The 27,522-nt window shown below is 37.5% G+C and overlaps 1 protein-coding gene across 9 annotated transcripts in view; it reads right to left on the bottom strand.

Moving 5' to 3' along the window:
- The window catches only part of LOC127067073 (glutamate receptor ionotropic, kainate 2), a 125,365-nt gene that overhangs the window by 79,169 nt on the left and 18,674 nt on the right, over positions 1–27,522 (bottom strand). Inside the window, exon 1 of one of the 9 annotated variants that reach the window (XM_051001589.1) lies at positions 1,940–2,789. The exons of 7 other annotated variants lie outside the window; for them this stretch is intronic. The gene's annotated coding sequence lies outside the window, so the exon portion shown is untranslated. Of the gene's footprint in view, positions 1–1,438; positions 2,790–27,522 lie in introns of those variants that run through there. One more of the 9 variants, XM_051001588.1, reaches the window with a different exon arrangement.

The raw sequence follows: 27,522 nt of genomic DNA on the forward strand, positions 1-27,522 counted from the left end.
GTTTTTACAAAAATATCATGCTGAAGTTACAAAGGAATTTGTCGTTTTTTTTTCTCTTGCGAAGTATGTTATATGCCTGTCGAAAAATAAAAAATGGCAGTTTCGTTACTGTTTTTCTAAAAGACATATTACGTATGAATAAAGTGTAATATTCTTAATATTATGCGACTTGTAAAGTCATTAAATGCAATTTTAGATTGCAAGTACCGGCGAAGTATTTAAAATTCATTCCATTTGTTTTGTAAATGAACAGAATCGAATTCACGACGAATTTTATTTAACCGTATTCATCGCACTAACTTTCGCGTATTAATGTACAATAAGAAAAAGAGAGATAGATAGAGTACGGAGGAAGAATAAAAAATATTTAAGTATGATTAAAAACAAGATTCTTTAGAAAATGTTTAAAACATTTTGCGTAAGATATTTGACGCTCGGTTTTTTGTAATCCAACGTAATTAACATTCCATCTTGTTCTTTTTTACATATAATTAACGTCTAGTATTTTCTTTTTTCAATTAAAATGTCCAGGTAATAATAATTAAAGTGTTAAAAAAACTTGATTTGAATTTCAAAAATAAAGAAAATGTAGGTATATGTTAAGATAAAATATATATGAAAAGCATATATATTTTATGATAATATTATAAAAAATGTTTAAATTCGAACAATACATCAATCGTAGCTTAAATGGAAACTCGTGTTCGTAGCTTAAATGTAAAAGAAATGTACGAATTCTCTCCGTGAAGAATCTCGGAGAATCGTACAATTGCGATTTTCATCATAGCGAAGCGTGACTCGTCATCGAGTAACTAATGATAGGAGAACGTTGCACCTTTTTCCTTTGGACCTTACTCGACCGTCGTCTCGTCTAAAGTCTCGACGTGATCGAGGAAGATAACGAGAAGAATACAATAGAAATGGGGAAATTTTTATCTCGACTTTTATTTCGAGGGTGAAGCAAGACTCGTGTGGTATAATACATATATACACGTAAAACGAACAAAACAATATTTAAAAAGTCATATAAAATAATGTCGTTCGATGAATTTTATTGAAAATTTATAGGAGAATTCTGAATACTATAACGAAGGAGTAGAATAAATACAAGGAGATTATGGATAAATGTAAATTAATAGAAGCATCCTGCTAATAAAATAAATGAGCATAGAAATAGCGAGAGTGATATATATGTATGTATGTATATGTATATATGTATATGTATACGTATATATATATGTATATAGACAGAGATGGCGATTTCATGTTCATTGATTGTAGTTTAATTATAGATGGGTTATTTGAATTATGTGTAACCCAATATCACTAAAATATTAACTCTGTGATGATGATAATCTGTTACAATCATGTTAATCGATCGTGCCAAAAATCCTTAAACGTACACATATTTTTAACAAAATGACATTTATCGATCTACCTTGTGCGATTTATGTCAGGAAACGTCTCAATTTCATCACTCTAGGAACTCTGTAATCACGATCACTTTATATGTTGTCCCGAAGTTTTGTTACCCAGTCTCCTTTTTATATTTGAAATCTCATAAATCACGAATATAAGAAGGAACGCCCGATATGTCGTTCGTTCATTCGTCCGATCAATTTACTAAACACTCACTTCGTGCTAAATCGCTTCGCTCGGCACTCTTTCAGCAACTTGTCCTGCGTAACATAATTATCGAGCATTGGACAATTCGCACATTTCTTCGAAATCACGAGGCTTATTCACATAGCGCATTCGAAGACGATCGATCGTGTGGTCCGCATTATATAGAAACACTATAGCCAACGAACAAAAAGTGTAGAATAGAGCAAGAAAACTTTTCCACATAAATTCGAGAATAATATTTCCAGATTCGCTTTATTAAATAAAAAGGATCGTGTATCGCTCGGCGAGATAGATCGGTCAAAGAAAGAAATACCTTCGAAATATCTTTCACAGAAGTTTCACAAATTTTCACTCGAGAGAAACGTTCTCTCGTTTGCAGATTTTCCAGGAAACTCTCATAGATAACATTGTCGGTATCTTAATCCGTATCACTTGGTCGTAGTAAATATATTCATTCGTGTATCGTCCATTTCGAACATTATCTTGAACGTTTCGATCAGAAATAGCACTAAGAAAATTGCCTTAACTTTACTTGGTTCAAGAATAAAGTTCAGAATTAATTCGCGATATTTTCGAATTGGGAACGAAGGAACGTCCTTCTTGGCAGATTCATACTTGGGGAAAAGGGAAGGGGTAGTTTTTTCTTTTTTCTTTCTTTTTTAGAAAATAAACGATAGATAAAACGTAAGATAAGGATTATCAGAAAGTATTAAGAGAAAAGGGTTTTGGTTTGAAGGATAACGAACGGCACGCACTCTTTCGAAGGTTGACACGCGAGCAAGAGAACCTTCCCGTTTTTGGTACGCGCAGTCCGTTGATCGCGAAAGACGCGCGGGCACTGGCTCCGGCAGGACTTGCCGCCACCCCCGGACGAGTGCGCGGACCGACGCTCCGCACGATGGTGGGTGGCTGCCTGGCTTACAACGGGGTTCGTCCACGGGGGATGACTGTTGAGCTCGACGGAGGGATGCGAAACAGAGAGAGAAAGGGAGAAAGGGAGAAAGAGAGAGAGAGAGAGAGAATCAACGAGGACGACGAGGACGACGAGGACGTTGACGACGACGACGAGGACGACGAGGACGTTGACGACGACGACGACGACGACGACGACGACGACGACGACGACGACGACGACGACGACGACGACGACGATGACGACGACGATAGCGACGACGACGACGACGACGACGACGACGGCGGCGGCGACGACGACGACGACGACGACGACGCCTAAGGCCGATAGCAAACGAGTACGAGAGAGATGGACTACGAATGGAGGGGTTGGAACCTAAAAGGAACAAGAGTGGATAGATGCCCGAGGGTGGGAAGCAAGCCACACGCAACTCGCGCGCCCTCTCCGTACTATTTCTTTCTCTCTTTCTCTATCTATCTTTATTTCTGTCTGTCTCTCCATCTCTCTTTCTCATTCCTCCTTTAAAGAAGGACCAAAGTCAAGATCTCTGCGAGTTGGTGGACTCGAACGACCCTGACCATCGCGCCAAATCCGAGTCCTTCGCTAAATGTTTCCTTACCAAAATTTCTTTCCTTGAAAGTTATAGTTTAGTCGATAACTCTCGTGAAAGAATTTTGAGGAAAATTCAAGCTGAGTGCTCGATGTTAAATCATTTCCATTGATTTTGATTTGTTCTACTTTCATAATAGGGAATATAATTCGCGTTGGAAAATATAGAGGCGACGAAATTAAGTGAAACGTTAAGGGTTGTTCAGCGAGCAACTCGAGGGTACGAGCCGTAACCGCGAAGCCAGGCAAGAGTGAGATGGAGAGGGGTGGGAAGACAGAGACGGAAAGAGACCGGGTGGGTGCGAACGAAGCGACGATGAAGAGGGCTGATACGAGTGTTCGAGCGAGACAAAGACAGAGGGAGATAGAAAGAGAGAAAGAGAGAGAGAGAAAGAGAGAGAAAGAGAGATAGAGGGAAAGAGTGAGAGAGTGAGAGAGATAGTACGCGCACGCCTAAGTCGTCGCCTCCTTCCGACACCCCTGGAGAACCGAAGATACCATACCAAGAACCAAAGTCGTTTTATCTGGGTTAGTGAACGTCGACCCTGACCACCTCCTACGTAAAGAGGATTGAAATAAACTCACATTTATCAAGCGTTCCATTCTTACGTAAGCGTATCTACTTTTCACTGTCATTCGGTTAGTACTGCCGAAAACTTTTGAAAGATAGTTTTCCGGTTTTGCATAGTTCACTCTCGTATTGTTCGTTCTCAATTTTGGAATATCATTTGATTTTTCGAGAGTGCTGTTAGAATTGTTAATAGGGTGGAAAAATAAAATATAAAGAGAAAAAAAAGTGAAGAGAAGAAAGATGTAACGAAATCTTTCGATAATTAGACGATCTTTGCTAGAATCTTAGTAGGGATTGAATCTTTGGAATTATCGAGTTTTTCTCGTTAACGATTTCTTAGTAATTACATCGCGATTCAACCGTTACTCGACAAAGAGATAAGAATTTGAAATACGGTTAATTGTCGCAATAAACCCATCGTTCTCGTTTCCTTTCAATTTAGAGAATCTTTATATTCTTAGTTCGAAGAAGGTTGGGAGGTATGGCGGAGGGTGGGGGCGTTTGGTGCTGATGGCAAACGGCTGTTGTTTTCCGACTGACGAGTGAAATTGAATGAAAACGGTTGAGTTGGCTAAGAGCTAATGGCCGAGCATATTTCTCTTCTCTTCTTCATTCATTCATTCATTCATCGCGCTAAATCGGAACAAAGAAGAACTTTTAATGAGTTTCTATCGTTCCTAATTCTAGCGATTTTCACCCTCCAGGCTTATCACCGGAGCTTCGCCATCGAGTGGAACGTTTGCGTAGAGGTTTTTGACGTCCCTTTTACGTTCTTGCTTCATCTTCCTTTTCTTTTTTTCATTCTTCATTTTTGAGAAACTAAAACTTTCGTAGATTTGTTCGAATTGTTCGAAAACTTTGTTAGTTTACATGCAAGAGTTGGATTATTTAAAAAAAAATAAAAGGAAAAAAGAAACAAGAGTTTAATTACTCTCGATTGTTTTTCATGAATTTTGAACGAATAGGTGTCGCTCGTCGAATTCTTAAGCGTTAATTCCATCTCGTTTTAGTACGTAGTTAAGTACGTTTAAGTAGTATGTACGTACCATCGTAGAAGATGTCTATTCGACGCGACGTCTTCGCGAAAGGACAAGAAGACGTCTTGGCAAAAGTCCAGGAAAACTGCTGACAAGCGCTTCCGCAAAGATGTAGCTCGGTTTGCATGACACGCTCGACTAACGGGCTAGCAAATTCGCGTGGCAGCATGTGTGCAAGAAAGGAAGATATTACTCATCGTCGAGCGTAACGTAGGAACATTACCGATAAGGAGACCGTTTTCTTGACAGTCCGATTTTGTCTGTTTAGTTTATCGATAGGATAGAAAGTTAGTGTTTAACTTTTCGAGAAAGAAAGAAAGAAACAAACAGAAAAGTATACAAATAACTTCGAAGAAATCAATAGCTCGTTAATGGTATAATCTCTAATAATAATAAAACGTAAAGTCGGAAGAAATAGAAAATTAAATCGCACATTTCTCGCGTGTTATGATGTTTTACGTTATCGAGAAAGTAATTTTTCATAATTTATGAGTCGCAATATTCGCTGGGGCTCGTTAAAGGGACGACGAGGTAAAATTGGACACGTTTTTCGTGAATATTCAAAAATCCAGGGAGAATCTCGAACAATGAACGGGCGTAGACACTATAAAAGCATTTAATTTCATTATACGTATTTGCAGTACGTGAGGGTCCAGGCGTTTTTATTATTTACCGATTCAACTCGTACCGTGCCGTTGTTCGCACGATCCCAAAAAGGATACATCGAATCCAGTCTGATTAAATAGCAAATAATATCACACGTTTTCGGATTACAAATTCTCTTTCGAGTTTTCGAATATCTCACGATTCATACGAAACGAATAATCGAAGAAATAAAATATATCTCTTCTGTGTATCTAAACTCGAGACGACGTAATGCACAAAATATTCAGGAACATAAAAGAATATAAAAGAATTTTCTAAAACATTTTAGAAAGCTTCCATGATGCCTTATATTTGATATCGTTCTCCCCCCTCTCCCCCGCCTCTCTCTCTCCCTCTTTTCCTCGATGAAAAAAAAAAAGAATAAAAAGAGAAAATAAAAAGGCAAAAAATATCATTTCACATAAAGGCAAGAAAAAAAGACAAGTTGTAACGACCACGTCGACCTCGATTGTTCTTTCCTCGAGAAAACGCAATACTCTTTTCTCGCCGCAATGCGTTAATCGCTTGCTCGAAACGATAAAAACGAGAAAACGCACTCTTTCAGCTTCTCTGCATCTCTCTCTCTTTCTCTCTCTTTATCTCTTTTCTCTCTACTTTTCTTTCCCCTTTTCCGTATCTTCCTTTCTTCCTTCCTTCCTTTCTTTCTTTCTTTCTTCTTTCCTCTTTTCTTTCTTTACCTATCCCGTCCTCATCGTTTTCATCAAAACGTTTTCGAAGGAGTTCAGTTCATGGCGGAATCAAACGGGCGCGTTGCCCGAAGGTACGAAATATCTCGTATTTGCGCGCGTATCCCTCTGGATTATTTTCTCCTCTCTTTTCCCCTTTGCAACTCTCTCTCACACCATTCTACTGACGCGCGCATCGTTTCTTTTTTCTTTTCTCTTTTTCCTCTTCCTTTTTTTTTCTTTTTTTCTTTTCCCTTTTCTCTCTCTTTTTTTTTTTTCGTCGCAATCAGGCTGTTCCAGTTTCGACGGAAAGCTTTATGATCCTTCCTCCCTTTTTTTCTCTACTTTACGCTTACGATCAGCCGACATTACGTGCGCTATGCCACGAGTATGAAGCTTCTGTCGAACTTCTGCTTCTACTTACTTCTCTCGAAAAGAGTGCAGCGCGTGATCACGGTTTGAAAATTTCTTTTTCTTTTCTTTCTCCTTTCTCTCCTTTTTCTTCTTTATTCATTTTCTTTCTCTTTTTCTTTTTCTTTTGTTTTGCCTTTACGATATATTTTTCCTTAAAGAGATACACCGAGATCTCGATCTTATCGTTTTTAAATATTTTTAGATATTCACGAATAGAATGTAAAGTCGGTCAGTACGATTCAGTATTTGACAACTCTTATCACGTAGTATATGCGTAAAATAAGTTCGCTCATAGTCGAACGACTTGGTTGTGTTCGTTCGTGTCGATATTTGAAAGCATTGTTCATAAAGCTGTCTGTCGCTTATATTGATTGCCAGGACCTTGGATCTCGGCCAAATTGTCCGCTGCTCTCTAGCTCTCTTGCCCGTTCTTACCGACTAGGAGGATTCATCCTTGACTGGGTATCTGCTTTCTCTCTCTGTCTCTCTCTCTCTCTTTCTCTATTCTTTCACTCTCTCTCATTCTCTCTCTCTCTCTCTCTCTCTCTCTCTTCTCTCTCTTTCCCTTTTCTTCCTTTTCATCGTATCCTGTTAACGCTTCTTCTGTCTACCACTTTTCTCCTCCACACTTTTCTTTCCACCCTCTCATCGACGCTAGAGAACCATCGGTGAGAATAGAGAAAAGTTAGGAGCAGTTTCATCTACACCCTCGAGCATCATCGTTCTTTCGTTTACCCGTGAATTCAAGCCCTCGATCTTTTCGTCACCGTTCCATCTCATTCTCTACTTTTTTTCATTGCAAAAGACTCATCCTTTTCTTTTTGTCCTTTTTTACGTTTCCCTTTTCATTCCTCGGTGTGTTACATTTGTTTCATATTTGTCACTTTGCGAAATAATGAATTCGTTCCTTAATTACAATTTACGTGCGTCCGGGATAATATCGTAGATTTTTATAAAGAGTCTCTTTTATCGTGGGATAGAATAGAATAAAAAAAAAAAAAAGAAAATATGTATATACGTCGTTTAAGCGACCCGATAGAGCCGTCTAAAAAGGTTAGAGGAAAGGGTAGGCAAAAGGAATGATATACGTCGACACCTCTTTCTAGACTGGCCATTAGATAGACCATTAATTAAGGTGACAAAAGCAAAGGTCGACTGAAGGTAAAGATAACGTTGAGGAAAAAAAAGAAGAAAAAGAGAGAGAGAGAGAGAGAGAGAGGAAGAGAAAAAACAAAAAGAAAAATAAAAAGATAAAAAAAAAAGGACGGATGGAAAAAGAGGCATTCTGCCTCTCCGTGCGAATCTCCTTGTGCTTTCTTCTTCTTGGCCTTCTGTTCCCTTTCTTCCCTCCCCGTTTTCCCCTTTGACAACAAGGGTCGCTTATCATACCGAAAATAAATCTAGAATGGTCCTGCGCAAGATAAATTCGAGGAACGCACCGAAGCGAACTAACTAACGACGTCCATCATTCAAACAAAGTTTTCTTTTAATATCAAAATACGGACTAATACCAAAGACATTCCATTCCTATCATCGCTGTATACCACGCCAACTCGAAGATTAATTAATACTCGTGTAATAGACTTAGCTTCTAGTTCGGAAATATTTCTCGAAAGTCTTCGCCCATTACGCTTGGCGCTTTCACGAATCTTTCTGAATTATAAGAGGCTTTGCGTCGATAGACATTTCTCTCTTTTATCCTGTTTCTTCGCGATTTTATGCCATCTTTTCTTCGACGTTATCTTGAATTAATGATGTCGACTCCGACGACGAACCTGGTATCTTCAATGTCATATCCATTTAGAAAAACATGAGAAAAAAGAGGAAATATAAAAGAGAGAGAGAGAGAGAGAGAGAGAGAGAGAGAGAAAAGCAGAGATAGTAGTTGGCTTGGTCATAGAGAAAGAGAGAGAGAAAGAGAGAGAAACTATGTAGGCGAAATGAACAGTGAGATTCGTTCTTTCGGACTAGTATATAATTCATAGTAGCTGGAACACGATCTCGTACGGAGTTCGAGGATAACCCGGTTAAGTTATAAGGGATGACGTACGAGCACGATTTTGGTACGACCACGCAGATTTAACGAGCCTCTACACCGCTGGTAACCTCCGTACGAGTCCACTCGATGACAGCAGGATAACGTCGAATATCTTTCTTCTTTTCTGCCTCGGATATCCGACCTTCCGATAATGGCATCGTTCCGATAACTACCAGCACTTTCGGAAAGAGCGATAAGAACCGTTCTTATATCTGCAAAGTACGTGCAAAGTGAGTCGTAAATATGTTCGAATATATATATTTTTTTTTATGCAAATTGAATGATTTTGTTAAAAAAAAAAAATAAAACACGAAACAAAAAACAAACAAAAAGAAAAGAAAAAGAAAGCTCCGAAAAATTTTGTTATAACAAATAAAATATTTATATATATATATATGCGTGTGAGTGTGTGTAAAAAAAGGGGCAAAAGTTCGCGTGTGTCTTCGGTTAATATAATACATGTTTATGTTACACATGATATTATCTAAATTGTCAGTAGAAATCTTGCGACGTAAAAGTCAAAAGAAAACGAAAGAGAACAGAATTGAGTTTGCGCAAACTTGAAATATCCTAATCGTTTGAAATGATACGCATGCGTATATGTTTTAAGAGGACGAGTGCAAGGATTCTCGATGCAGAAGCGGCATTACAACGGGGAAAGCAACGTGCAGATCGTCGAGCGAGATCGTCGAGCGAGATCGTCGAATAAGATCGTCGAACAAGATCGTCGAAGGAGATCGTCGAAGCGTGTCGACGACTACGCCTTCTTCGCAAGGTTACGTAGCTTCGTTGCCGCAAGAACGAGCCGGAATCGCGCGATAGGAAAGCCTCGTAGGTGGAAATCGATACGTCGTGACACGAATTCGCTTTCGCATTTCGTTTGGAAACTAAGAATTTTCATTGGACGATCAAATCGTTTAGTCGATTACGTCGAAGAAAATTGTTGGCTCAATGAAGCGATAACGAATCCGTTACGTTCCACTTTTCTTCTTTTTTTTTTTTATTTTCTTTCTTGTTTTCTTTTTTTTTCTATTGTATCTTTCGATAAGATTTCTCGTATAAAATTCTCGTATAAAACATACTTATTTTTTATATCGCACACACGTTGAACGAGTCTTCGAATATTCGTAGCTTTTAAAGAAAGAGGAGTAGTGGAAATTTGTGCATAATGTCGTAAATCGGATTTACATATGCGGTAATTAGTATAAATGACAATAATTGGAGTGTAATGGTGTCGCTTCGACATGAAAATCGATTATATATGAATTATCCTGAAAAGACGTACTCTCGTTTCGGAATATAACGTAATACGAAATACGAAATATAACGTATACGAAATAAAACATAAAAATATTGTCGGACAGATTCTCGTTGACTGATTCATCTCGTTACGTTAAGACGATTTCGTTCGCGGCTTTGCACTAACTTAAAGAGTCAAATACTTCTCGCGTACACGAGCCTCATTAACTTAGATTCATGTCGTAATGGGAACTGGTTTACGCGAAAATAGCCGAATAAGATTAAAAAAAAGAAGAAAATAATAATTTTCTTATCTATAAATTTAATTTTCAGTTAAAACCAGTTATTATCCGAAGAATGATCGAACGGTTTTCTTAATGATCGTCGAAAATTGAAATTGAGATATTTATTTTGTCACCGAAGCTTGTTTTTGTCACGCGATACCGCAAAAACTCCAAGAGAATTTCATCTCGGTCGATTCGAATTTAAATGAAAGAAAAAGAAAGGTAAAAAGGTTATTTATTACCTTTGAGTTAAGTAATTAGTGGTATTAACACTTTCTGTAATCAAAGAAAGATGAGATTGAACAAACGATAGTGAAACGAGAAACGACTTATTTCCTTCGCATCGTCGTCCATGTTACCAGTAATATTTTAGAGCATCGAACAGAACATTCCTTCATTTACAATGCAAATGCAATGGATAGCTTTTCGTCAATAGTGATTAGTTAGCTCGAGATTTCCGTATGCTCGTTCTTCCATAGCTCGTAAAGTGCTTCTCGTAATAGCGGAAATGTAACAGCTATTCCTATTTAACCAACGATTAGAAATTTGCATTACAGAGCAGTTCCGAATTAAATTACCCTATGCTTATTTAATTATTCGTTGATACAGAAATTATTTCATAATATTGCACTACGTATATTTCGGACATAGATTTTTATAATTAGATTTTAATCAAAATTATTTACTGTAATCCGTATAAAAACCTTTGTAATATATATATATATATATATATATATATATATATTATATAATATTTATATATTATATATGGTATATATATAATATATATACGTATGTAATAGAAACATTATACGGTTAAAAGTTTTAACAAAAGATTTTTCCGAATTTTTGATCAAGGCATTATTTTTAGCTGTTAAACATTCTTCTATTACAGTAGAACAAGATGGGAGAGATTTTCACGGCGTTAGACGGACTTAAGTTAAAAGCCAGTGAAAGTGTTCCTGTGAAGCATGACGAGAGTAATGACACTCATACAGATGCAGCCACATCTATATGCTTCTACCGGCTCAACGGCCGTACCGATGAACGCGAAACGTTATCACGCGAAACGAGGACTTATGCGGGAAGGTAAAAGACGACTCTTGAACTAGAAATTGTTGGACTATAATTCATTAATAACGAATGGGGAGATTTTACTTGATGCATTTCTCGTTATCGACTCTAATCTTTATTACGAGAATTAGCAAGAAAATGCATATAAACGCATGAATACATTTCCATTTCTCTGCCAGTTTGAAAATTTCTGACCGAGTTTCTCATTAGACTTTCTTCGTTTGCGTAAACTAAACGTTAGCATTGATACGAGCGATTGAGGAAATCCAATGTAATAGCTAATCAAAATTACTTGAGAATTACGTATTTCGATGGAGTTATTGCAGAAAAAAAGTATTGCGATAATTACGATGCAATCGATATTCTTGCCCAATCTGCCTCTCTTTTTTCTTTTTTCTTTTTTTTTCTTCTATTCTTCTTTTTTTCTTCCTTCAATAAGGCCTTTAATAACCATACAACGTGCTGATTAATTATCCTGTTAAATAAACGATAAAGTATCGTGTCATAAAACGTCGCTATTTGTTAAAATTTCCCAATATGGCGATTCTAAAAATGATATATACGTTCATATTCGTTCCTATACGTTACACGATACACGTCTGTTCTGATACCATGAAAAAGAAGAGATATGATAAAAGAAAAGTAAAACAGAAAGAGAGAGAGAGGGAAAAAACGTTATCGAAGGAAATATTCAACGGCGAGATCTAATTTTTGAAATAATGTTTCGTACGAGCGACGAAACGAGAACAAGCTAAAGGAAACAGGGAAAGGACGTAGATACGAGGTCCGGTTTTATTACGGGGTCTCAGCTTCAGAAATGTGTTGCTAGCGTGCACGGACATGCACGCACGAACGCGAACGAATGAGTGTGCAACGATGCACGTATCGATCGCATGCGCATGCCACGTGATTACCATTCGATACGGAAATTTGAAATACGCGGCTGATGGAAATTGATTTGTTTTTTTAACAATGATCGAATCGAGCATTTCTCTCTCTCTTTCTGTTTATATTCTTTGTATTATATTTCAAAATGATGATTTCATTGTGTGTATATGTATGTATATGTATATATGTATATAAGTGTGTGTTAATATTTAATGTTTAATATTAAAATGAAATGTAAATGGAGCGCTTAGTACAAAATGTATGTGTAAAGTAAAGTATTATAAACATGCTCGGTTGGTTCAAAAAGAGAAAAATAAATAAAAAAATAAATAAAAAGGTAAATAAATAAATGAATAAAATTTAATGATTAAATCTAAATAAAGCGTGACTTGTATCAGTCATTCTATATTTATGTATAAAGTCATTTTCGATGTAAAGTTCGTTTTTTAATTATACAATTTATTCGTAAGAAAGTAAACGTGATTATTATTATCTTTATAGTCGTATCATTTCTCACATGAATCATCAAATAACATCCGAGTGAAACATAAAGGATAGAGAAAGGAAAAATGTAGAGATAAATATTGAGTCTTCGTGTCGTAAAGAAAAGCGTCATTAAGGTTCGACCAGGAGACGAGCGTTTAGTACGATTAGAAGCGAGGGGAGAATGAGAAAAGTGAAAGAAAATGGCTATGTGAATTATTTGAATAGGAAGCAGGAGCGGGGAACAGCTGTTGCTTGCGCATATTGCTGAGATCTGTGCACATGGCGCCTCTCGTTACGGCGCACTTGTGAAACGAAACTCACCTTGAAGCACGCATAAGAAACGAGAGTAATCGTGGTTTAACGACCGATAGAAATGTCCGAAAGGCTTTGCAATGGATAATAAAAAGGAAGCGGAAGATTCGTCCAATGAGAGTAAAATTTTCAACTAATGGAAATAATTGGAACAATTTAAAGCTGAGTTATTTTTTTTCTTCATCATATTATACAAACACACACACACATATACATGTATACACATATATATATATAAATATATATGTACGTAACCATATAAATTTTCTCTTTGGAAAGTAATTTTTCCTTTTACATTTTGTTATCTTCAAAATCCTGCTCGGCTACCCTTACAGCTTTCAAGCTTTCCCCCAATCGTCGTTTTCTTCTTACTTGGCTTTTCCACCTTCGCTTTTCGTTCTTCGTCACATCCTTCAAGCTTGTCTAAAAGTTACGAACGCGTCTGAGAAGAGTCAAGCCGACTTATCCTCGTACAAGCTCGAATCGAACAGTCGTGGCTTTCCCTTACCCTTACACAATTCTTTCTTCCATTCTTTCGAAAGATCGCACGTTCACCTCGTTCACCTCGTTCGCCTCGTTCACATCGTCAGGATTCGTAGATTCGATCGAATAAGAGTTTCTTGCCGAACACACGTACGATCTTATTCCTATACCTATTCGATTATTCTTTAGACTATGAGAAAGGATAAAGTAGAATAAACAGTATATTCTCTATCGAATCTCATTTTGAAAATTATATTGGATACCGACCTTCCGTTATATTACATCGTTGAATATTCAAGAGACGTTGGTCGATACGAGCTCGCAACTTAAAAGCATCTCATTTTATCACTACCTAATCGTGACAAAAAAAAAAGAATACGGAAAGCTTCTAGACTTTATTTTCTTTGAAAGTAGGAAAAAAAAATAGAAGAAAGAAAAAAGAAAATACGTCCGTCGATCTAATCGAAGTTACGAATTTTATTCCGTCGAAATTTTTCTACTTTTTCATTCTTTCTTTTTTTTTGCGGTATGTTATTAAACCGATCGCCTGGCAAATCAAAGAATAACGATACGAGAAGAAAGAGAAAGAAAACGATTTATTTCGTTGTTCTTCCTTCTCTTCCTTCTTCGTCTTGCTTTCTCCTTCCGTGTTTCCATTTACCTGTTCGTCTATTTCCGTGGCACGATCGCGGGAAATCGCAAAAGAAGTTTTACGATCGTAAAGATAGCAAGATCTCTTTACGATCAGGAAACTATCTACCCGCATTTATGATCGCAGAGGCTTCTTGTTTATAGAGAAGTAATAAAAATTTCATATGTATCTCCTCGCCGATGACGAAATCATTGCGATATCATTGGTGTGAAATATGAAAAAATGAAGAGGATAAGTAAGAAAGAAAAAGAGCAGCATGATTTAAATTATGTTTACGATTTTAAATAAGTTAATCCGTATGTTCTTTTCTTTCTCTTTTTCTTTTCTTTTTTATTACATTATATCGAAGTATATTAATCTTTGTATTTTTATTCGATCGTTTTGACTAAATAACGAAGTAAAAACGTTCCCTTATTACGGTAAGGAGTATTAATCGAGCTGAACTGACTATGTTAGACGTGGTCTCAACGTTTAATATCTTTATCTTATATTCATTTACGAATGTTATACTTCGCTACGAACTATGAAAGGGAAGTTATAAAATTAACCAGGGAACGATCATCGAGGAAACGTCGATCATGAATAATTATAAAGTTAAGCCACTTTATAAAAATATAACGTAACATTAAAATTCGCTTAAATTAATGAAAGGTATCATTTTTATTATCGTATCTATGTCACGTGATGGCTATTATGCATAACGAAGGTCATTCGTTATAATTTGGAATTTTCACTGGTAGCAAGACGATTATGATTAGTCGACTATGTGTTTGAAATGCATTAGGTGTAATTCATTCTCATGGGTTCAATTAAATTTTTTAACGAACCTACTACGTTTTAATAGAATTAATTAAACTTGCTATACGTTATAGTAGACGATTCTGCGGACGTTAATCTCGTTTTATCAGTGACAACAAGGGAGATATCACGTCTCTCATGGACGACATATTCTCATCGTTATTTCTTTTTATCACTTTTATGTCGTGAATATTATAATATTTGAAAGCGACCGAGCGTGCGAACGCGCATTTTGTTATGAAAAAAAGATCCCCTCTGATAAATCTTTGAAATTTATAAGTATGTACGCGTTACGATTGTTCGTACGAAAGTAAAGTATATGTATGTATATTTGTTTAAGAAAAAAGGGGAAAGGATGTTACTTGAGATTAAATCTTATTTCAAGCTGTTTTATTATCTATATCGTAACTGTGCGTTCGATCGAGATCACGATAACTATCGTTTCGCGCGGTTTCACCTTGGGCGAATAATTGCGCGAGAAGTGGACGAACGTACGAATCGGCAAGTAATTTTGCAATACCCCGTAAGAACATTATGTGCGTTATTTCTACTGGAAACTACGAAAGTACATATAATTTGCTTGAATTATATTCCTATTATTATCGATACTAATGACGTAATCAGAATAATTAAGCTTTTTATCAAGAAACTTAAAACAGAAGAAAGCTATACCATATTGTTATTATAGTGATAGCAGTATAATTACATTGTATTAACGATATCCAATATCTACGAATATTGTTAAATAATAACTCTAAGAAAAATAATTGTATATTCTCGTAGTTGTAGCTTGATATTTTAGGCGTTTAAGTTCTTCGATCGCCGTTGATCAATCTCAATGTCCAATATTAATTTTCATTGTGATCGATCGATCGCGAGTACGGAAGCATCGAAGAAACAGGAAGGAAGAGGGTGGTGGTAAGGTCAAAATTTCATTTCCTTGGTTAGAATATTACGCAACGAGGATCGAGGAGTTCGCGACTAAGCTCGAACGTCGCCTTTCACTTATGAGCAAAAACGGCTCTCAATCGTATCTACTTTATCGTATGTTACCGTTGGCAAGGGTCGATCTCCGAATTAACTCGATACTCTCAAATAGTTGACCGATGGGAAAAAAAATGCGGAACTCGAAAGTCGGCACGAGAGTCGTGGCACGACGCGGAATACTATGCGGATTGACGCGGAATACTTCGAAGAATTTTCCAGGAACGATCTCCCTCGGCGGACTTCTCTCGAGGTGCAAGAACGTTGCCACACTCGGTTAGTCGTAGTCGGTCCAACCAGTGAATCGTAGGAAATGTTAACTCGCTTCGCTTTTATAGACCGCTTTCCGATCCAATCAGAGTCTCGCGTGCCTCGTACGCGTCGCGAAACTCAATCGTTGCTAAGAAATTCCTTCGAGAATTGCTTTCTGAGATCGTAACGACTTTGTTCCTCTAAAACTGTCTAGAAAGTTTCTTGCATATATAATAATCGATAAATAAGAGGGTAGGATAATTCAATGAATGACAAATCTTTTTTTCTTCCTGATTTTTTTCCTTTTATTTTCTTGCTTCTCCTTTTCCTCTTTTCTTTTAACAATTTCATCTGCGTTTCACGCAAAAGATTTTATAGGTCCAGATTTTACCAGTCGTAGTAGACGACCGTTAATTAATCGTGCTCCGCCCTATAATCGCGATAATCACGCTTACGGAATCACGCAACTCGCTTGGAAATCTATGCCCGGTGCATTATTTTCTTCTATTATGTCGGCAAACCGGACTAACAGTGAGAGCAGCGCAAGTAGCGCGCTTCTAGGCGGAGGCCTCTTATGTAATCGATTTCTCACTGCATTATTATGTTATCACGCCGAAGTTCATCGAGTTCTGCGTTTCCTCTCAATCCTAACTTTTCTCTATGTCTCTTTCTCTCTCTCTCCCTCTCTTTCTATTCTATTCTTTCTCTTCTTGCTTTATATAACGCCTCTTAGGAAGGTATTCGAGTCCTCTTATCTCATTTTCTTTGGAACTTGAAAAATTAACAAATTCAAAGTATTTTAAAAACGTGTCAGACAATTGCGCTCCTATTTACGTTATCTTCTCAATCAAGAATATTTTGGAGCTTTTCGATCTAGATTAACATCAAGATTAACGTTGCATCTATCTTTTATTGATTATCGATGAAGCATCTTATATAATTGCAAATATCTATGCGAATATAGACATCGAGAAAGAGAGAGAGCAAAGTTGACCTTTTTCTTCTTTCTCTTCACCTTTATGAAACGAGACTCTATCGATGATAAACGATTATACGATCAGAAAGCTCGCTCGATATTCTTTTTCATTTGACGAAGATATTAAAAGACTCGGTTAAACCAAAATCATCCTACTATCGTCCCTGCGTTCCTTCGTTCATTCGATCGTTCTTCTTTATCGACCCCTTTTTTTTCCTTCTCCTTCCTGTCTCGTAGAGCCAGTAGAAATTAACGAGTCGGAAATTCTAATTCAATGGCAAGGCTGCCGAGAGAGTCGCGCCTTTCTTCCTTCGTCCTCCTTCTGAGCCTTCTCTTTCTCTTCTTAGTCGGTCGGCCGCTCACTCGTTCGTTCGGTTTCCCTCTCGGTTTCCCGCTTCTTTTCGATGAGACCTTTTTATCGTTTCCTCTTTTCTTCTTCGCTCTTCCGCCAAGCCGCAAAGCTACCGCGAAAAAGGATTTTTCTCCTTCGGTGTCGACTATTTTCTCGAGACACAAAACCACGTCTCTGCTCAGCTACCAAAGATACTTACTGCAATGGAGACACGTTTACTCGTCTCGGTGATTAAAGTCGCAACGCCTGACTCGTTGAATAATGTGGCCCCGATCTTGGACGAAGATCGATCGAATAAAACGACGAACGTGCAAACGTTCATTATTTTTCGTTATTTACGAAAAGAAAAGTGGCGAATACTCGACTCCTCTTTTTATAATTTATTCATTAAATCCTTGATTACGACCATCTATCATTAGAGATAAAAAAAAAAGAGAGAGAAAAAGAAAAATGAAAGGGAACACGATATGATATTGCTGGTTATTGGGAACTCGATAATACGTTTTATTACTTTCAAATTACGTCCTAGGCTTTGTTTGGATACGATCAAAAAGGGACCCTTCGAAAAGGACGCAAAGACTCTTTGAAAAATGGAAAATATCATCCAACCATAATTCTGAGAAAAATAGAACGACAAGAATTGATCGTATAATGAAATTAATTAAGCGAATTAAGCTTTTACGCTTCGTTCGATCGAGCTAATAATTACTTTGGCGTTATGGTGAAAATCATCGATTGTTCTTGTAATCGGATTAACTTTTCTGCATTTCGGAAGCGTGTGCGGGTTACCGTGAAAACGTGTGCATCACCCTCCAGTTTCCTGCGTTTGACGTGTCGTATTCGTTGTTGTTCGAGACGAGTTCACGTCAATCGATAAAATAAAAATACAGGACACGAATATAGAGAAAATATTAACACAAGGAAGAATGGAACTTCCTATTCGAGTTTATAAATAATTTTGACGATGAAAGATGTATCGCTTTTGGAAAGTTATAACGATAATATCCACCGTATTTCACATGGGGAATGAGCTATGTAACCTTTGCGATTGAACTTTTCGCGTGGGAGATATTTAAAATCTATTTTCTCTTTGGCGTATAAACGAAACGAAACGAAACGAAACGAAACGAAATGGAATTACAATTTCGATGGCGAACTCAGAAATCGGTTCCGCAGCGTCGGTCGCACGCACGGTCTTATCGTGCATGAAAATAGGGTGGAAGGGGCGGGGGAGGACATAATAATTTGCTAATAACGACTATTCAAAGTGAAGCGTGTTTTCAAGTAGAGTACATACGCTGTTCTAATAACAGAGTTATTGAACTTTGATTTCTACCGCAACATTTAGTTCGATTTCACTCGCACGCTCTCAACACGCTCGAAAACCGGCCGACACACGAAGTCTCGTCGACTCGTTTATGTAATGCGTAGAATTATAAGCCACTGCCGGCAAGACCACAAATCCGTTTATTCCTTGCATAAATGTGCGTCCGGTTTGGTCTCTGTGTTCGTGCGAGAGCTTATCGGAAAATAATGTGAAAAAGAAAAGCGCACTCTGGCCTATTGCGCAAGATAAGAGAGAAGTAAAGGGGATATAGTAGTATAAACGCGTTGCGTTATTTTCTAGGCGCATTGCCCGTGAAATTATTTTATATCTTTATCATTATACTAACCTCAAAAATAACTTGATTATCGCGTTGGAATATTATCGAGGTAATTGAATTTACTTTTGATATTTCGTCAAAGTTCGTTTATATAAATCGTATGTAAGGCGTTTTGTAACGAGATTATGTTTTACGTAGTCTCCTTTATATTTTTTAATTCTATTCCTTGCTATACATTTAAAAATGTTATCTTGAAAGTTTGTCTTGGAAATCGTTATGAAAAGAACGTGCAACGATTCGTATTTTTCTTTTCTTTTTTTTTTCTTTTTCCGCAGTACTCTCATTGAACTCGATCACTGAGTTTAAGTTCAGTTTATTTTCGAAAGAGAAACAATCGTCGACGCGAGTTTAGAAAACAAATTAATCAAACTGCAAGCACCGATCACAATTAATCAGGTTACGCTTTAATAATTAAGCATTTTCAAATGGATCAATAGCAGGAAAGCGAGCCTGTCCTGATTATGAGTTTCCCAAAGGAACCTACTTCATTTTTCAAATTTTCGGTTAATTGAGACTTCTAGGCGAAGCCATTGAAGAATCTCTATGGTTGTTCTTCTGTTGCTAAATAGATAAATGAAAAAAGAGTAGATAAAAAAGAAAGAGAGAAAGAGAGAAGGAGAAATAAAATGACAGAAGCTAAGAGAAGGGGTAAATAAACGATCTAACTATCGATCATCGTTCATCATGATATATTTGAGAAAAATAACGTTCCTCTTTTCTCCTACCAACTTTCGACACGGCCTTGGATGAAGATCAGCGTCCTTGAGTACTGTATCAAATATCAATTGAGATAGAAAAAGCGAATTGTAAAGAGGACGAACGATTTTAATACTAATATTTCGATTAAATTTGTCTAATTTATACATGCTCTTTGACACACGTAATATTGTTTCTACTTTGCAATCCGTTTTAAATTCCGCGAAAAAGGGTCGATATTTCGTTGCGAAAGTTTAACAGTAGAGTACAGTTTGTTACGTGGTACATTCTGCGGTCTGTGCAACGTATAACACTGATACGCATGACTAGATATACCGAACGTATATCAATTATTACTAATGGCGATTGATATGACACGCTTCAGTCGCAATCGAAAAGACCTCGAGATATAACGAGACATATATTTTCTATAGATTTTCATGATTTTTTATTCGAGGAAAAAGTTACTTGATACAGATTCAAGAATTCGTATTCTGATTTCGGATTTATTTCTTGACTTCTGAAAATCATGAAGCGTACGGAATAAGAAAGACACTGTCTTTGCTCTTAGTCAAGCTGTAAAGCTTATACACAATAGAGTTTACTACTGATGGATTGCACCACGTTATTCCCAAATAATCTACATTATATTCGCTAGACGGCAACGTATAATAGATGAGTTATGTTACCAATCTATTTCACTCGTCTACAGTACCAGCACTTACTTTCGTACAAAAGCATCAGCATGACGTAGAATCTCTAACCTTTATATCGATCTAAGTCGTCTACAGTTTGACGAACTGTTCGCTTCCGATTTTAAGAAAATTTTCGTTTTTGTGTGAGACTCGATGTGGATATAAAAAGCGAACATTTCGTAAACTCTAGCGTGTGGACTGGAAAGCAATATCGAGTAAGAGTGTTGTAAAAATGATATCGAACTTTTCTTTTATACGTCCTAATAATTTTACGTTATTTGAAAACTTAAAATTGTGTCCCGAACGAAAAAAAAAGGGAAAAGAAAAAAAAATGAAAAAGAAGTGGAGGTTGTTACATAAAGATTTTAAATTTAGGTAGGTACTCAAAGCGACATGTTGATCAAAAGGAAATTGAAATGACAGAAAAAGAAACATAATTTATTTTCATATGTTTCAATAAGCTTGAATATAGATAAGAGAAAAGAAAAATTACAAGATAGTAGAAAGTCTTATTATTGAATAAAAATAAAAATATGTATACATAAATACAAAGTAGTATATATGTAATACCTACAATCACCATATTAAAATATTATTGGAAATAAACGTAAGTGACAGATACATAAATATACGATAAGTAACATATCGATCAAAAAATCTATTCGTTACTAAAAATTATATATATATATATATATATATATATATATATAGAGAGAGAGAGAGAGAGAGAGAGAGAGAGAGAGAGAGAGAGGGATTAAGAATGCAAACAAGAATAAGAAAGAGTTCGAAACTAAAGATCGAAGCTGCGGCAAGGCCCACAGAAACAAGCGTGAAACTCGATTAGAATCTGCATTTTCATTTTTATTTCCTAAATAACACTTCCCCAGCTCCCACTCGCACATAGGCGTGGATACATATCTTGCGTAACATAAGAGCGAGGTGAATTCAGTTGATCGCGTCGAACAGTCGTGTACACCGCCCGCCGTTTACCATTCGCTACAGAACACTTGAAAGAAAGAAAGAGAGAGAGAGAGAGAGAGAGAGAGAGAGAGAGAGAGAGAGAGGAAAGGCTTTGCAAGCGTTCTCCCTTGCTCTCCAGTTTTCTCTGGCCCTCGTGGTTCCTCTGCAATTCAAGCCCGTGTATGCACTTATCCATTGGTGCATAAATATATCATGTTTCACGCGTTAATTCGTTAAAGAAATCGACCTTTCGATTTTCACGCTGCTTATTTTTTGGTCACTCGTATCTAGAGCTCGTCAACAACACCTTTCCATTACAAATTTTTATTATACAAACTTTCCGATACGAAAAGCTCGGTGTTTATTTTTCATTTTTCACAAGTAAATCGATGGTAAACGTACGAATTGAATTTTACTTCGATTCGATCGAAACAAAATTCAGAGATACGACAGTATCGTCGTACGTATAAACTTGCTCACGAAACAACGACTTACGAGCAGAGTCTGGGTTTATTACGATGGGAATATTCTAGAGAGGTTCGAAACGATGTTTTATAGGATACCTATGACTCTTTGATGGTCATTCTATGAGGATGTACGATCATGATCCGTTTGATATAGATAGATACGTACACCTATGTACGTTCATGTTGAAATCGACAATTATAATTATCATAATTTTCATTAATGTTTCATCATCATCTTAACATTTAAAACATATCGTTTTATTAAAAACAAAAAAAAGAAAAAGAAAAACGAAACAAAAGAAAGGACAAAATAATCGAAAAATAAATTTTATAAGATCGAAGTGATAGATATTATTCGGTTGACGGCTTAATCACTTGTCTATTTATTAGCTTTATCAAACGAGTAAAGACAAACGAATGATACCAACAGCTTGCACCTTTTAAATGTTCAATTAATTCTGATATGGTAAAGCATCCGTTAGAACTGAGAACCGTAAGGGAACACGATTTGAAAACGGAGAGAACACGAGCGCGTGCGTTAATTGATGTGGTGTGGTCAATGGTCATGGAGGGGGATAGTCAATTTAACGATCTCCGTGACTACGACGTCTCTTGGAGGTTGTTTCGAGCGAAATTATATCAGAGAGTCTCGCGTTAATCGATTCGTTACTAATGCGATGCTGGGTAACTAGTATAGTAGATATAGTATATACATACCTACTTGTATATGATATATGTATAGTAGTTTGTGCGAATTATAGATCGGCACGTCGAACGAGTCGCAAGTTATAGAAAAGAACGAACGTTGAACGTTAATTGGTCGTTACTACAACGTACATATATGTAAACGTTAATTGGTGTGTTTGAGAAATCGAACGGTTTCCTCGACTTCGTTTGTAAAGGTCGAATCGAAGGAAGTAAATGATCTAAAGATTTTCCTATGATGAAAATTCTTATAAAGGCAAAAGGCGTGTACCGATCTGAAATAACCGAACAATGAAAAACCATATATATCACGTTCATATTATTTGTCAAATAATTTTTATAAGTCAATGAGAATATCGAACGATCTATGGATACCTTAACAGAATCGATCTTTCTCCGAAGAAAGATTGAAGATCAGAAAAAGTTATCGATCTTCGATTAAACGAATCGAAGAAGCTTCCGGTGATTCCGTTAAGCGAATAACACGGATTCCCGCATCCGGAGACACCTGGTTATAAACGACTGGTAACGCCTTCGGCCTAGATTCTAGAGCATGAACTTATCGGGAGCGAGCCGTGGCTATCGTTGCGCAAGCGACCACTCCACAATGCCTTCGAACATAGCAAAAAGTAAGTGGCAAGCTTGTTCGCTCACTCGCGTACCGATCGAAACGACGCGACGCGCCGATTGGTCGATCGACCGACTCGCGTTCTCGCGAACACGTTTCTCTATAGCACAGATTCGATCTGTACCGTCTGTCTGCTGCACTCGAGTTGCACGACGGTCGACGATTTTTTTCCATCTCTACGCGTCCTTTCTTTCTCTTCCTTTCTCTCTCATTCTCTTCACCTTTCTCTCTCTTTCTCTCTCTCTCTCTCTCTCTCTCTCTCTGTCACTCTTCCTTTCTTTCGTCGTTGATCGAGTCATTTGAAGAGTCAATTAACACGACGAACCAATTCTAGTACGTTACGCTGTCTTCAATTAAAAGCACTCCATAGATAATTAGAAAGATAAAGACAATGCAAAAGATTCGGTTGGAAAACATTTCTTGGTATTTTCTCTTTTTCCTTCTTCTTCTTCTTCCTTTAGAAACTGTCAGAAATGAAAAGATAAACGTGAGACGATTTTACGGCCTACGTCATCGAAGGTGTCTATGCGGATAAAACATCTTTAGCCAGCGGGAAGCTACCCGATCGCCGTTCCTTGGAATTCTCCTTCAAGCTCGCGACAATATTGACGCATCGACTTAACCACGACCCTCGTCAAAGCCGTTATCTTTCTTTTCATCCGTTTTGCAAATATCTATATAGAAAAGTTTAGAATCGATAAGTAGCTCGTATCGTAATTATTTCGATTTTCCAAGCTTTCTTTTTCTCTCTTTTTTTATTATATCTCAATGACGTCAATCGTCGACACACTGACCTATGCACATACGTCACGTTTAAGTCGTGACGTCGCCGATAAGTCCCGATAAGTCAATCTTTTAAACATCGAATTTTTTTACAGGTGTCGCGAAAGTTTTCCGAACATAGCGTCAGACAGGTATGCCGGTAAAAGGAACAACTAGAAACGAAACAAATCGAACGTTCTTTAACGTATCTCTTAGCTGTCTCTAAAGTGGTAGCAACGTTTTTGTAAGAAACTTTATAACCCGTAATCGTTCGGACGTTTGGACGTTTCTCTAGTCAGAATAGCCATTACACGACGTTAGGAATTCAGGTTTCGCGTGCTTCTGCAATGTCGAGAGAAATATCATATTCCTTTTGTTTCTTCCTAAATAATCGTCAAAATGACTTGTAAATCTTGATATCGATCGTAATAATGTTATAAAAAAGAATCTAAATAATCTATCAGAAGAAAGAATAACATAAAATATTACGTTTCCGTATAGGACAAAACGCGATTATGCAATGATTATCGTTTTTCACAAACTCATTTACACGTTAACATTAACAATAGATAGGAAGGTACGTAATTTAGACGAATGCATTGATAGATCGTACGATTTGCCAATGTTTAACGCGCGGAAAGAAAGTGAACGGAGAAAATTGTATAAGTAGCTATGTAAAGTTACGCAATCTAACGTTGCCACGTTTATTTTAAGAAAATTAGTCAGGATTTCTCTCTCTCCCTCTTTTTCTCTCTCTTTTTCTTTTCCTCATAATTCAGAGTTGAGAAACTCAAAATCGAAGGTTCTTATAGGGTCAATGTCGAAAGTCATGTAGATTCGCGAGCTTTGACGTGGAAACAGGGTTGCGTGAACAAACGTAGCGCGATTTCGCGAATATCGTGCGGTGTTGTGCGCGACGATGCTTGAGAATGTATCGTGCGCCTTCGCTTGGAAGAACGCGTTCGTCTACAAACGAACTCGTTAACGAGCTCGCGATATTCGTCGTAACGGGAGTTGGAATAATTTTGTACATGAATATATGTATGATATAGTATACGCGCATGGATAGTCGCGAACTGTTACGTAGAAAGAACATTGGGACATTGGTGTCCCTGCTAATTAACGAGAGCGAGTTTTTAACGGAGGAGGCACGAGATAGGCCTCGTATCGACACCTTACGATTTTAAAAAACTTGACGAAGGGGAACGAGAAGAGATGCTTGTTTAGCCGTAGCTGGTGGTTAGTTTTGTAGTTCGGCTTAGCTCGGTTCTTCTCGGCGCGGCGATCTATCGGTTTCGCTGTCCGTCCAGCCAATAGATCGATGCCGAGTGTTGGTTGCGTTTTATATGCGTATATGGTCCTTGTGGTGGTGGTAACCAATCCGATCGTGGACACGCATTACACGCGTGTACTCGAGACGAGGTCGGACCCGAGAGCCGTTACCGAGAGCGAAGTTGGACCCAACTCGAGAACCGCTCCAGAGAGAAAGAGAGAACCACTCGCACCAACATTGCACCGCCGGAATGCAGTTATTATTCAACGTTTACGCGACACGCTCTCGCGAGCGCCGTGCCGCACCGTTCATTAATATGCGGCTAGCTATGGCGCACACGCATCTACCCACATATGGATTTATCTGCGTACGTCATCCTGTAAATTGCTCTCCCTTCGGACTAGTGCGATAATTGATTTATTCAAAATATTGAAAAATTTCAGAGAAATCGTGGAGAGAGAGAGAGAGAGAGAGAGAGAGAGAGAGAGAGAGAACAAGAGAAGGGGAGAGAGATCGGTAATCCATGTTTCTGAGTCCATGAGTTTAGACGAGTTTTCAACGAAGCATGGAGGAAAGCTTGCTCGACGAGAACGAAATTACGCTTTAAAAACGAACGAAATTAGCGCTGATAGAGAACGATCGCGTTGTTATATAATCCGACTAATTAGTATGTAATTAGCGCGACTCGATGTTGTGGCTGCTTTCATTGGATTTATCTTTTGTGGTAAACATAGACGAAATAAGGGAGAAAACATTCTTATGCTTTTACCCATGGGTTGGCTTTCTAGCCCAATTTTGTGCTCATACGTTGCACGGAATAAAAAAAAAAGAAAATAGAAGATGCCGTAGTTTTATAATATGATTTATTTAAAAGATACATGGATTTCCTTGTATGTCAGGAACATCTAAAATTCATATAGATCGGATAAAACCTAAAAGCACGTATTCCCTCTGAATAGAATAGCTACGTGTTGCGGAAAAACGTATCTTTCACCGATATACCGGAAATGAAAAATCCCCACAAAAATCATTCATTCTTAACCACGTTGAAACATTTATATTTGATTTTTTAAATTATAATGAAAGTTGAACACTTTAAAAGATAATACTTTGATTGTTCCGATGAGAGAAAATATCGATTTCACCGCAATAAGCGAGTTCTTATAATAATAAGAGATCTTCGGAAAGGTCAAGTTGGTTTGAAATATTGCTTTCCCATAAAAGCTTCTTAGATGATAGTTAATCTATCTGTTTTGATCGATTTCCCACACCCATATATATATATATATATATATATATATATATATATATATACACATATAGAAAATTATCTTCAAATAGATTTTGGAGATATAACCGCGTAACCGACGGCAAAACAAATTAGAACGTAACGTGAAAGCTTCGAACAGCTTCCAACTTTGTAAGGACGTTGAATCGTACACGATGGTTGAAAAAGCAAAGAGCCAAAGTGCTTTGGGGAGTAGAAGATACCACATCGCCAAGAAAGTGAGTTCAGATGCGTATATCGGTTTACAAACCACTGATACCTTGGCCACTTCCTCGGAGGTCCGGTCAGGAAGCATTCTCATAACCTTTGAAATAAGATTTCGACGAATCGATCTCAGCTATCGCATGACTTGCCACGTTCGCTGCATTCCTTGCGGTCTCTGATGTTTCTCTCATATACCACGGATGTTTACTTATGACCCGTCTAAAAGTTTCGACGTCGATCGAACACGTAGCCCGAAATTTCCGGTCATCGTCGAATAGATATAAACGTCCGACCAAACTCCTTCCCTCCAATACAGTCGAGTTTTCACGATGATATTCGAAAACAATAGAATATTAACGAACGGAGTTTACCGATTCGTTATTGTTATCATTGTCAATCGGACCATGAAACTTTGAAAAAAAAAAAAAAGAAAAAGAGAGAGAGAGAGAGGAAAAAGAAAAAAGATTTTTCATCGAAAAAACGGAGTTTGATTTCAATTCGATAGAAAGAATCCATAAAACAATTGGACATCATTTTCTTCTTCGTATTCCCAGGGCGCGACCGATTTTGAAATCTCGAACGGGCTTTAAAGAATTTGTAGGGATTTGTGGAGACACGTAGGGGAGGGATTGCTCGAGCATGACACGAAACGATACGAAATCGTTTTCTCGAGGGAAAATGTTGTTCACGACTGTACCGAAGTAGAGATACCCGAGGCCGTTGGATGCCAAAGCAACTGGGGGTATTCCCAGAGCGTGAACCGGAGCATTTTCTATACGCATGGACACGCACTCGGTTACCGATCGCTACATATAAGCGCAAAGATAGGCGTGTCTCTCGTTTCTCTCTCTCTCTCTCTTT

The sequence above is a fragment of the Vespula vulgaris genome, chromosome 10, assembly GCF_905475345.1.
Source record: "Vespula vulgaris chromosome 10, iyVesVulg1.1, whole genome shotgun sequence".
NCBI classification, from domain to species: Eukaryota; Metazoa; Arthropoda; class Insecta; order Hymenoptera; family Vespidae; genus Vespula; species Vespula vulgaris.